Genomic DNA, 11162 nt, shown 5'->3' on the forward strand with positions numbered 1-11162 from the left:
TTGCCCTCTACAAATACTGATTTTCACAAATGTGCATGTTTGTGGCAATCAAAATACATTCACACAGTTCACACACACACACACGCACGCACATGCACGCACACACACTGACACACACACATATGTGAGCTCATGCACCCTCCAGTCTTTCCCTGGTGTGTGTTTCACACACTCTGCAGCCTCCCCAGGCTGTTTAGAGTGATGCTGTGTGCACAGAGCAGCCATGCCTGAGCGCTGCGTGGTCTCGGATGGCCTGGTGTGGCTGGCTGTGGTTACGCCTGTTGAGTCCGCATGACCACCACATGATGAATCACATCCCTGCTCTGTCCAAAACGACACACACACAGACACACACACACACACACACACACACACACACACACACGCACACACGCACACACGCACACACACACAAGCCGACCCACCGGTTCTCAACGCGGCTCAGAGCGGTCCACGGCAAGAGAAACAACTGTCCTGTTCCCTGGTCGAGCACGGAGATTAATTTTAACAAGCCTGGTCGGAGCTCTCAACAGCAGGACGGAGAGCAGGAAAAGCAGAAAATCCACCAAGGAGCAAAGGGGAGGAGGGAGAAAAGCTGAGCTGCAGCCCTCTGCTGTCAGGGTCTCTCTTCTTCTCTCTCTGTGATTTGTGCCCTTGGCCAGGTCCGATTCATGTCCCACAGATAGCTCAGCTCATGCCCCGGTAGGCTTGTTAAAGCAGTTGAATGAATGCCTACATGTTAGGATTTGGCCCAAAAGCTGGGACAAAAACAACAACAAGAAAGCAAATCCGGGCGGACAGACGACAAAGTGAGACATTGCCCAGTTTGTTTTGTAACTTTCTGCTGCTGCTTTTCATATGCAGTACTGCGGGCGTCGAGATCCTTGTTGTCTGCTGGTAAAGGAAAAAAAAGCACAAAAAAACTTCCAATTTCAATTACAGTTGGTGGAACAAAGGAACAGTGATCATGTGAAAGGGGACACAATCCTGGCAGGGCATGAAAGCTTTTCCCACAGCTACATTCAAACCAGAGAAAAACTAACTAAACTCACTGAAAATAAACTGCTGAATGATTTTGTTTGTAATAATCCCCCAGTGGTACCAGATTATATTTGCCAGCATCCAAGTAGTTTACAACAAATGTAAAGGGAAAAATCCAGACCAGGTATTGTTTTTCATCAAACTGAACCTTGAAAAAAGCAAAAAGTGCGTTTGTGTCCGCGTAAACCCTTCCAAAGCTCCACAGATGGAGCAAAAACATCAGCACAAACAGTTTTTGGAAAATCTGTGTCACCCAGTACAGCCATTGAGGACAGAGACCGCTCCCCTCAGAGTCCTGGCTAATCAAGCATTTTATTTTAAAATTTAACAAAAACAAAAAGAAATTCTCAATGTTTCACGTTCAGAGTAGGAGCGGTCATTTCAGGGAAATCGCCGGAATCCCCTTAACCATATTCAACATAGTTACACACGTGTGTGTTAAAATAACAGCACAGCACTCTCTCCTGGCCAGGACACATTTCATGTTCACATTCATGCAGGTGTGTAAATGATGATTTCAGGACTTGCTTGCGCAACTGGGTGTAACAATTTCATTTAGTCCGACAGAGAGCTGCTTCTCACCGTGTTCACCAAACTACTTGGTGAAGTAGCTGCTACTAGATCACTGGGGATTCTGCCCAGGCCAATCACCTGCGAGCTTAGTGGTGGGGAATAGCAAGGGTGAACAGCAGAGAGGGAAAATAACAAAAACATTTTAAAAAAAAAAAACACCCATCAGATATGCAGATTCCTGTTACCATGGCACCTTGGCATGCTTGAAGAGCAGCGAGCTCTGAGCTACCTCCAGCTGGATGCTGGGATCCGGGGGAAGAAGGTCTAATGGGGGTGTAGGTACCGGGGAGAAGGGAAGGGCGGAGGGAGGGGAGCGGAAGAAGAGTAGATACAATGAGGGTGGGAGACTTGTGGAGGAGAAGGAATGCTGGAAGGCAGAGACGGCGGGGTGGGGGGGGGGGGAGTGTGTGCTGGTGACAGCACACATCCACTGAGACGCTTCTCTGCACATTCACTAGGCTGTGGCAAATTAAATGTCTGAACGAGCACTTCACGTATATACAGGCATACACTCACCTCTCCACACAATTATGCATGTTCAGAAGGCCGAACACTCCCACTCCCACACATGCGGTATGCGCAGACACGAGCAAAGCACACAAACAACCACGCCAATAAAACGATTTGCTCATTGTGAGATCACTGGACGGCCTCGCCGGGGCTTAAGCGCCATGAATGGTCCAGTGTCAGTGGGCATCTGTGTCCCCATGTCCCACTTAGTCCCCCACTGAGGAGCCCAACCTGCAGCCCAGTGTGGGAGAGCAGAGGGCAGATGGGTAGAGTCCGATTATAGAGCTGTCCGACCTCTCTCACAGGCAGCTCACTGTGCTCCGTGCCCAGGGTCGGCACAGAAAGAGTGTTTGTTGTTGGTATTAGGAGCTAACCGGCTTCACGGTTAGCAGACGTGCTTCCAGAGGGTCGAGCGCGTGGTTTTGACTTGCTGCCAGATCCTGAGAAAACGAGGCGGCGCAGGGTCGCTTGGGCGGGCTAAAGGAGGCAAAGGGGAAAGGAGACTGAGGAGGAGAGCCAAATGGAAGAGGGACTTAACTGTAGTTAAGAGGGACAGGTGTGAGAACTTCGGATGTTGTTCTTCTTCAAAAAATGCGTTCATTATGATCACACAACTTACTTATCTACTCACCGCCTTGAAACAGCTGAGTGTCCTGTGAGGTTTAACACTCTTCTGCAGAGGGCTCACTTTCTACTGGGCCTCGGTACCTCTGCAGTCTACTTGTCAATCGCTCCACAGAATTCCTGTAGGGGTCTGTCCACTGCCTGTTTGGGCTTGATGTCTCTATAGAGACAGCACGTGGCTCATCAGAGCCATGTAATGTCCGACGGAGCCCATGTGTGACTAGGCTTCTGCAGGTCGCTGTCCGGATAAATCACGGCAAGAATTTGCCATCGTGTGACTGGCACACAACAGGAACAATACAAATATCTGTGAGCGGAGAGGAAGGATCATCGCCCTGTTCTTTTCGCGCCACGTCCTGTCTCCTGCACACTTCACCTGGGAACAACCCCTTGTGTAAACCAAACAGTGTGCGTGTCTGTGTGTGTGTGTGTGTGTGTGTGTGTGTGTTTGCAGTCGACGATAAAGCATCTGACACAGACTCTCGTGTTGTGTGCTGCACGTGTGCGAGGGCAACTCAGGACGACATCCAGGTTGGATTCTCTGGAAAGTGTCCAGAGTTCATACGAAATGAACGGCGTGTGTTGTATGTGTTAGTGGATGGTGCATGACCAAATCACATGAAACTGCCTGCGTCTGTTATTTCTGTGGATTTTGCTACAGTCAAGTGTATGTACAAACACGGTTTATACAAACTAAAAGGTAAACTGCACTCAGATTAAGTTGAAGCACTGCTAACAGACTGTGTCAACTGTGAGCGCAGCCCGAGATGAAAAGGGCTACAGTAATCCCCTCTGGCCTGTCAATTTCCCTAATCTCCTGCTTTTGTTGTTGCTGGAGCACAGAGGAGGGTGTGACAGGGTCAGGGGTGAAAGTTAAGAGCCTAGATGGATGGAGGAGGAGTGGGCAGATGAGGTTTCATGTCCTGAGAAAGACTCTGTGCTTTTGGCTGAAACCTCTACTTCCCCTGGAGCAACCCCCCTCCCCCCCGCCACCACTACCAGACTTGAGATAAGAGCGGAGGAGGAGGGGTCCATTTGGAAACACAGAGTAGTTTCTGACTCACAGAGGTCGAGGGTCGGTGGGAGAACTTCCAGCGGTGAACACCTATCCGTATTGTACATCATACATGTCCACTGACTGGTGGGCTTTTGTCATTTCAGTTCTGTTCCACAGAAAACAGCACATCTCTCAAATAGCGATCGTTTAATATCTATTTTGTCAGACTAGTATCCAACCTGTTGTGACAAGTGTAGAGATAGCAAAGCTGAAGGGCAGAGTCCCGGAAAGACTATGCCTGTGTCAATAGTTGTACTACGTGGTAGAAACATCTCCTGAATGTCGAGCAACAGGAAACAAAAACAGCTCAACAGCGAAAAAACAGGGGAAGGATGACGTCTTGTCTTAAACACCTGCAGGAACGCCCACACTCTTCTATTTTTTTGACGGTGGTGTGAAGGTCCCTCCCTCCAGCCAAATACCTGTGGGATTATTACCGTGCAGCCTGAAACACGCCTGGCCGAAACACCAACCCACAATATGGGTAAAAACAACATCGAAGCCGCAGCGCTGGAGAAATCCCCGGCCTTTATGTGAGAGGCGACTGGAGGAGATGAGGTTGCACCAGCACGTCTTCTCCACTGTGACCCCAGGGGGTGATAGGTTGAGAACAGTGGCGTGCATTGTTTGACTGTACTAACCCCCCCCCCCCCGCCCATCCCCTGCCTGCTCTTCACCCCGTACCCCACCCAGCTGAAGATCGAGTTAACTCTTGCCTGCGGTCACTCCACCTCTCAGGAACCCAATCCTGCACCCGCTCTGTGTATCTCTCTCCTGGGGCAGCCGGTGAGAGGTTAAAGCTTCAGCCCCTTTTTCCTCATGTGATTCATTACCACCAGAACTGCACTGATGACAATAAAGGCCATAAGTGAGAGCTGCTTGCACCACAGTGGGCAGATATCAATCAGCCCCGTGTGCTGATACTGTGCACTTTGAGCTGTTGCGCTCCTTTGAGGCGCTCGATGCACAAATGAATTCCTTGGGCATTGTGTAATTATCAGTTTGTGTCTCGACGCTTTCCGAGTTTGCCACTGCAAGAATGTTTCCAACGACTTATCTGTGCGTATGGGTGTGTGTTATATGCGCGCAGGGGGAAGAGGTTCCTTTGTCTTGTTCCTGATGCTAAGGGGCAGAGCAGGGGACCGGGGCTGGGCCAGTGGCTCATAAATCACAGGAGAGGATAGAGAGTAACAGCTCAAATTAAGATAAAACCCCCTTAATTATCAGCTAAACAGTCTGGTGTCCCCTCACTCCCTGGGCTATCTGTCACCCAGCAAGCAGGCACAGTCACCAGGGGACAGACTTTAATGCTCCTCACACACAGAGTGGAGCTGCTGACACACGTGCGCATGCACACAAACGCACACACACACGCACACACACACACACACACACACACACACACACACACACACACAATATCTATCTTCTTCTCTCTGTATTGTGTACACATTACATAATAAAGCATCATGTCCAAAACTTCGCAAACGTTCACCCATATCATCATCCGACATGTGGCTGTCAATCAAATTAACCTCTACACACGTATTTTGCATATTTGGAACCTCCCCCCCAACACACACACTCACATTGACACATGCACATACTCTCCTCCGCCTTTTCCCTCTTTGCTTATTCGCCGCGCCAATTATCATTAGCCTAATGACTTCTCAATGGCCCTCAGTCCTCTCCCTTTTCAAAGACTGTCTCTACCTTGCCCTCCTCCTCTCTCTCAATTTGCAGCCCAATGAGATGTCCTGACATTCTTGTGTGCTTTCGGTGACACACACACACACGCGTGCGCGCGCACACACACACACACACACACACACACACACTCTCATATACACAAGCAGGAGGTGAGGCAGGAGGTGGGGAAGTTCGGCGGCCTGGGTCTACTCAGAGCTGGAGAGGGTGGTTGAAGCACACTGATGCAACACGTGTGTGTGTGTGTGTGTGTGTGTGTGTGTGTGTGTGCTAGTGTGTGTGTGTGTGTGTGTGTGTGTGTGTGTGTGCGTGTGTGGGTGTGGGTGTACATATTTGTCTCAGAGACAGAGCAAGAGAGAAAGAGGAGAAGGGGTGGGTGAGGGGAAAAAAGGAGCGAGCCCAAAGAACTCTACTTTGGCATTGGTGGTGTTTTGTTTTTTTCAACAACTTCTCTTCTTCTTTCCCCTCTCAGTTCTCTTGGAGGCAGTGTATTGATTTTATATTAAGGTCTGCGCTACCATCTGGCTGCTTTTCATTCCTCCGTTTTTATAAAGCGAGGGGAACAGAGAGAGAGAGAGAGAGACAGATAGAGAGATTGAAAAGACCGGGCACAAAATTCATTATGCTTTAAATAAAGACGGTGACAGAAAGGGGAGCATACAGATTAGTGTGTGTTTTTATGTGCGTGTGTGGCAGAGACAGTGTGTGTCTGTGCCTCACCACATAGCTTATGTTTGAGAGCATTATGTGTGGGTGCAAATGTGTGTGTGTTGTATTCATGCATGTGGGTAAAGCGTGGAACGGTGGCAATAGACAGGCAGGCTAACCAATAAAGTACAAAGAATTCAATTTGACAGCAGTTCCCTGGCTATCCAGAGCATTTTCACTGGGATATCTCTTCACACACTCACTCACAACCCCCAACCCACAAGTCCTCTCATCCATTCCCTCGTGGTTGCCCCTATCTACGAGCAAACAACAACAACAACAAACAAAAAAAACAACAGATAGTCCCCAAGAAAATAAATCCGAGCCCCCGAGAGCAACAAATCTCTCTCCCCCTCCCTCCTTCCTTCTCTTTTCCCTCCCTGTCCCTTAGGTGCTGGGTAAGCGAGCACACCGACACCGACACCGCCTCGTTCCCCTCTATCCTCCATTGATCTGTTTCATCAATGTGTGATCGTCTGATGACAAATATTTAACATCCTGCCACAGTATTGATCTGAATACTGTGAGTGAAAAGGGAATTGAGGACGCCTCTTGCCTTTACAGGGTCAGCCTCATATTTGTTCTCCGTCTGCCGCGCATTCTGCAAAATGCATGCATCGTGTCGGGGGCTCCGATGTAAAGCATTGTCTAGAAGGGGCTGCAAAGTTCAAGTGAATCTGTGAACCGCTATATTTATTTAGAAATGATAACTTTTGGAATATCTATTTTTCGATGCGGCGAAAATTAGTTTTTAATGTAGAGTGTTTGATCAGACACCAGAGGAACTCAGCGATCGAAGAGGCCCAAAAAGTAGAAAACAGGAAACCTCCAGACGAGAGAAACAGAACATAGTTAAATTAGGAAATGCGCAGACTTGAGGGTCAATTAAAATGTTAATAATGCGGATGCAACGAACAGCTGATGGACTCATCAGGGGGAGTGGATAAAGTAAACGATTACATTCAATTTGACATGGTATATGATAGTTGTCACTGAGTGCCGTGGTCGGGGGAACTGAGCTCGCGCTGAGATCCGGGACTGTTCTGTGATTAATGGTAGGGGACGCGCCCCACTAATTGTGGTTCCTGACACAGGCACACGTCCCCAGACAAAGCGGGACAGAGCCAGAGCAGGGTGCCATGCTCAATCACCTTCCAGCAGAAGGCCCGTGTGCTGCTCTTGGGGGGGGGGGGTTTCAGAGGAAAGAGAGGTCACAGGATATCTGGTGGTGACAGTAGAGGAGAGCTCAGACGGAACTCAAGTATCCAACCAAGTGTGGGAAATGTAGAGGACGTTACGGCTGGGGCCGGGATTTGCTTGAGACAAAACTGAAAAGACAGAGTGAGAGAAACTAGAGGGGTAGACTGTCCTGATAAGGAAGCGGGAAATTTACTAGGCCCTACTTTATCCTCGCTGGATTATCCTCATTGGATTTGAATTTAAGTCAGCTTGGTCTGCGCAACTACATGCACCTGTTGCAGCAATATTGTATAATTACAGCTGTATCTGCGTGCAGATGAGTTTTGGAATCATTCAAAATGAGATATTTATGGACTTCCTCCCACAGTATGTTTTTTTTCTCCTCTGCTGAGTGAGTGTTTTTAATACACCTTAACTCTTAACATTTTACAACATGGGTCAACCTTTTACTCGACTGACCCACGGACTCTGTGAAGACAGACTGCATGGCCCCAACATGCAAATGCTTTGTGCTCCTCTTCCACCTGCGGGTCTCTTTTGAGAGCGAGGACAGATGGAGGTTGTGAATCGGCTGCAGCGAGGGACTCCAGACTCTCAGCTCTATCAAGAAAATCCCTTTATAGGGGAAGGGAGGCAAACTATTTTCTTATTGTTGCTATCAGTAAAAGAGTGGTGCTACAATGGCAGAGTCGAAAGAAAGACAAGATCTGCTGCGGCCTGTGGATATCATTTCCTTTATACATGTGATTGAAATTACAGCCCAGTAATTGTTAACAATTTCCATATTTGTGCAGTTAAAGGGGTCAACTTTTGATATGCCAGTGTTTATGTGTTGGCATGCGTCCAGGAACATTTCTTAATCGTACCTTGGGCTCTCCACTGCTCTGCCGTCCTGGGTCAGAGTCATTCAGGCAGAGCCCCCCTTGGTCCCTCTTTGGCCTCGTAGGGCCCCCAGGCCCCTGTGAGCTTCCCACAAAAAGTCCACAATGCTATTCAAACAATAGGCCAAGGGACAAAGAGCACATTTACACAAGTGGAGCTTTCTTTGAAAGCAAAAAGGCACTGTTTGGAAGATTTCCAACCCCTACACCCCCTGCGCCACCCCAAGAAAAAAACCCCCAGAGCCCCTCTACACCCCACCTCTCAGTTCCCTAGCTTGAAAAAAGTTCACCATTCTAGTGATGGAGACGTGGGAGCCAAGTATACTACACCAAGCCCAATCCCACCCGCCAATCCACAAGCACCCCCAATTTAGCCAAACCCCCTCTTTACAGGACAAAAGCTCTTTAGAGGCCGAGTGTATGTGAGGGGTCTGGTGGATACCATAGTGGCTTAAAGACCGTGGAGGCCTCTGAGAGACACTTCTTTTACCCCCAGTCTCCCTCCATTCCTCTTTCCTTCTCTCTCTACTTCTCTCTCCCTCTGACTCTCTCTCTCACTCAGGCACTGAAAGGTTCAGCAAGGGGGTAGAAAAAATTTGGAGGAAGATGGGGGGGGGGGGGGGGGGGCAGTTAGAGGAGTGGGGGGGGGGGGGGGGGGGGGGGGGTAGTAGAGGGTGCTCTTATGTCAACATTGTGGTATTTTCCCAAAGATGCATATCGCCTCTATACAAATAGGAGATGTATTTATAGGAGTACATAGAAAGCTGCATGAGAGGAGTGTTTGGCCAAGCTTTCTGGCCACGGCCCCCATGGCTCCATGGATGCTCTTCATGGCTAGTGAAATTGTTATTCTTTAGATGCGCGTTGGCTGGGAAACACACAAGTTCTCAGGCGACCACACAGTACTATCCTGCCCAATGTGGCTGCCACGCAGAGGAGCCCATTGGAGGAAAATGTCCAGCGCCATACATCTTGACCGGAGCCAATATCACAAGGCCCCGCTGCCACTGTGTCTCGCATGGCATGCGGCGAGGTAGCAGGCATGCGGAGGAAAACATGTGCAACTCTTATTACCACGCCAGACAATTAATGGGCAAGTTTGGATCTACAATAAACGTCGCATTCAAAAACTTTACAGTGACACATTCCCAATGAGGCAGGTAACTATAGACTTCAATTCAGCCGTTCATTTCCAAGAAAGTCAAACTTGTCACCAGAGCCGCGAGTGCATAGTAATAATCAGGTATCCACAAACTGTGTGTGAGCATCAGAAACCTGTCTGCACAGGCCCCTTGTCCTGCCATAAAAAGAGGTCAGGTTTAAACCAGACAGGCAGGTAAGGTGTCGGCTCAGGAGTCCTCTGGCATACAGACTGTGTTGACTGTTTGAGGAAATTAATCACCTTGGCATGAGCAAATACAAAGCACAAAGCTCCGCTTGAGAATTAGTCAACAACAGGAGAAGCACTTGAACCCTTTTTGATCCGTAAACTCTACCTGGCCCTGAAAAATGACAAAGCTTTTGATCCATTAAATGCATGCAAGTCAGTCGTGTCGAATACTCGTCAAACCAGTGTCATTAACGACTGTGAGCGTGTCCTTTCTTACAGTGTGTCCTCTGTGAACAAAAGCAAGACGACGGATCTAATTGCTCTATGGAATTGTGACCAAATGCATTACATTTGGGTGAGAATTAAATGTTGGAAAATAGCTAGAAAAACACAAAGCCCATAAAAATGGCCTGCGTATGTATGCGATATTTCACTGATTCCGTGACTAAACCTAACAAAGAATCTCCAGCTGCGGTTTCACATTGAGCAGTGTAATCAGCATTTATTCCCCAGCCATCTCCCAATTTCTCCCCCCATTCTCCCTCCCTGAACCAGCCCTCCCAGCTGACGAGACAAGTCTCCCATATAACCAGTCTCTGCTGCTCGCTAACGGTGCAGCTCGCTGTGCATCACATTCACAACAGGCTCTGCAATCCGACACAGCAGGCGCTCGGTACAGCAGCGAGCACAAATACACCTGAATAACACAGACAGCGTCCTGCAGGGAGCACCAGTGTGCGCGTGTGTGTGTGTGTGTGTGTGTGCGTGCATGTATCCTAGACGGCGGTGATGCAGGTTGATCACTAGCCCTGTTAGGCAGCATTGACGTCTCCACCTCAGAGTTGGCACACAGGGGAGTTATTGATTAGCATTGAGCATCCATGCAGATGGCCAATAAAGAGCAGGTGAGCCAAAGAGAGCGTGGGGAGTGGAAAGAGGGAAGGTTGTTTGTGTGTGTGTGTGTGTGTGTGTGTGTGTGTGTGTGTGTGTGTGTGCTGTGCTGTGCTGTGCTGCAGGCTGGGGATGGGGATGGTGTTGGATGGGTACTAAGATGGTGCTGGGTATCCAAATCCAACAGGGAGGATCATACTAAAAATAGCAGGTTAATTTTGGTCAAACATACTGCATCTGGACCATTTATTTTGAAGTTCAATTTTTTTAAAGACGTCAGGAAATATAGGTGGATAGAATGAGACAGGAGAAGTACCTACAATTATTCGCTCTGGCTTCCTAATCCGCCAGGTTGCCACAATTTCTAGTATTCTTGAAGGTGCTGCTTCTCCTCATATGGCGCAGGATGCTGCATGCTCGCCGGGTAGCGCGCAACGGTTCACAACGTCCCTGTCATATCTGTCACTTGGAATATACAGTACGGCAGACACCTCAGTAATTCGCGGATGATCCTCGGGGTACACAGTTTTCTACAGTCGTGAATTTTTCCATGTGTGTTGTGCCCAAAATACCAAGAGACTCAATGGCTTTTGATTTGATACGAGTGAATAATGCCACATGCAAAAGTCAACACACAAGC

General features: G+C 48.6%; 1 protein-coding gene across 8 annotated transcripts in view; it reads right to left on the reverse strand.

The window, feature by feature from the left end:
* LOC118314520 overlaps nt 1-545 on the reverse strand; it is a 206912-nt gene extending 206367 nt beyond the window's left edge. For all 8 annotated transcript variants that reach the window (XR_007030191.1, XR_007030193.1, XR_007030192.1 and 5 more), the window contains exon 1: nt 426-545. The gene's annotated coding sequence lies outside the window, so the exon portion shown is untranslated. The remainder of the gene's footprint in view (nt 1-425) is intronic.
* Nucleotides 546-11162: the final 10617 nt, after the last annotated feature.

This window comes from Scophthalmus maximus, chromosome 19, assembly GCF_022379125.1.
Source record: "Scophthalmus maximus strain ysfricsl-2021 chromosome 19, ASM2237912v1, whole genome shotgun sequence".
NCBI classification, from domain to species: Eukaryota; Metazoa; Chordata; class Actinopteri; order Pleuronectiformes; family Scophthalmidae; genus Scophthalmus; species Scophthalmus maximus.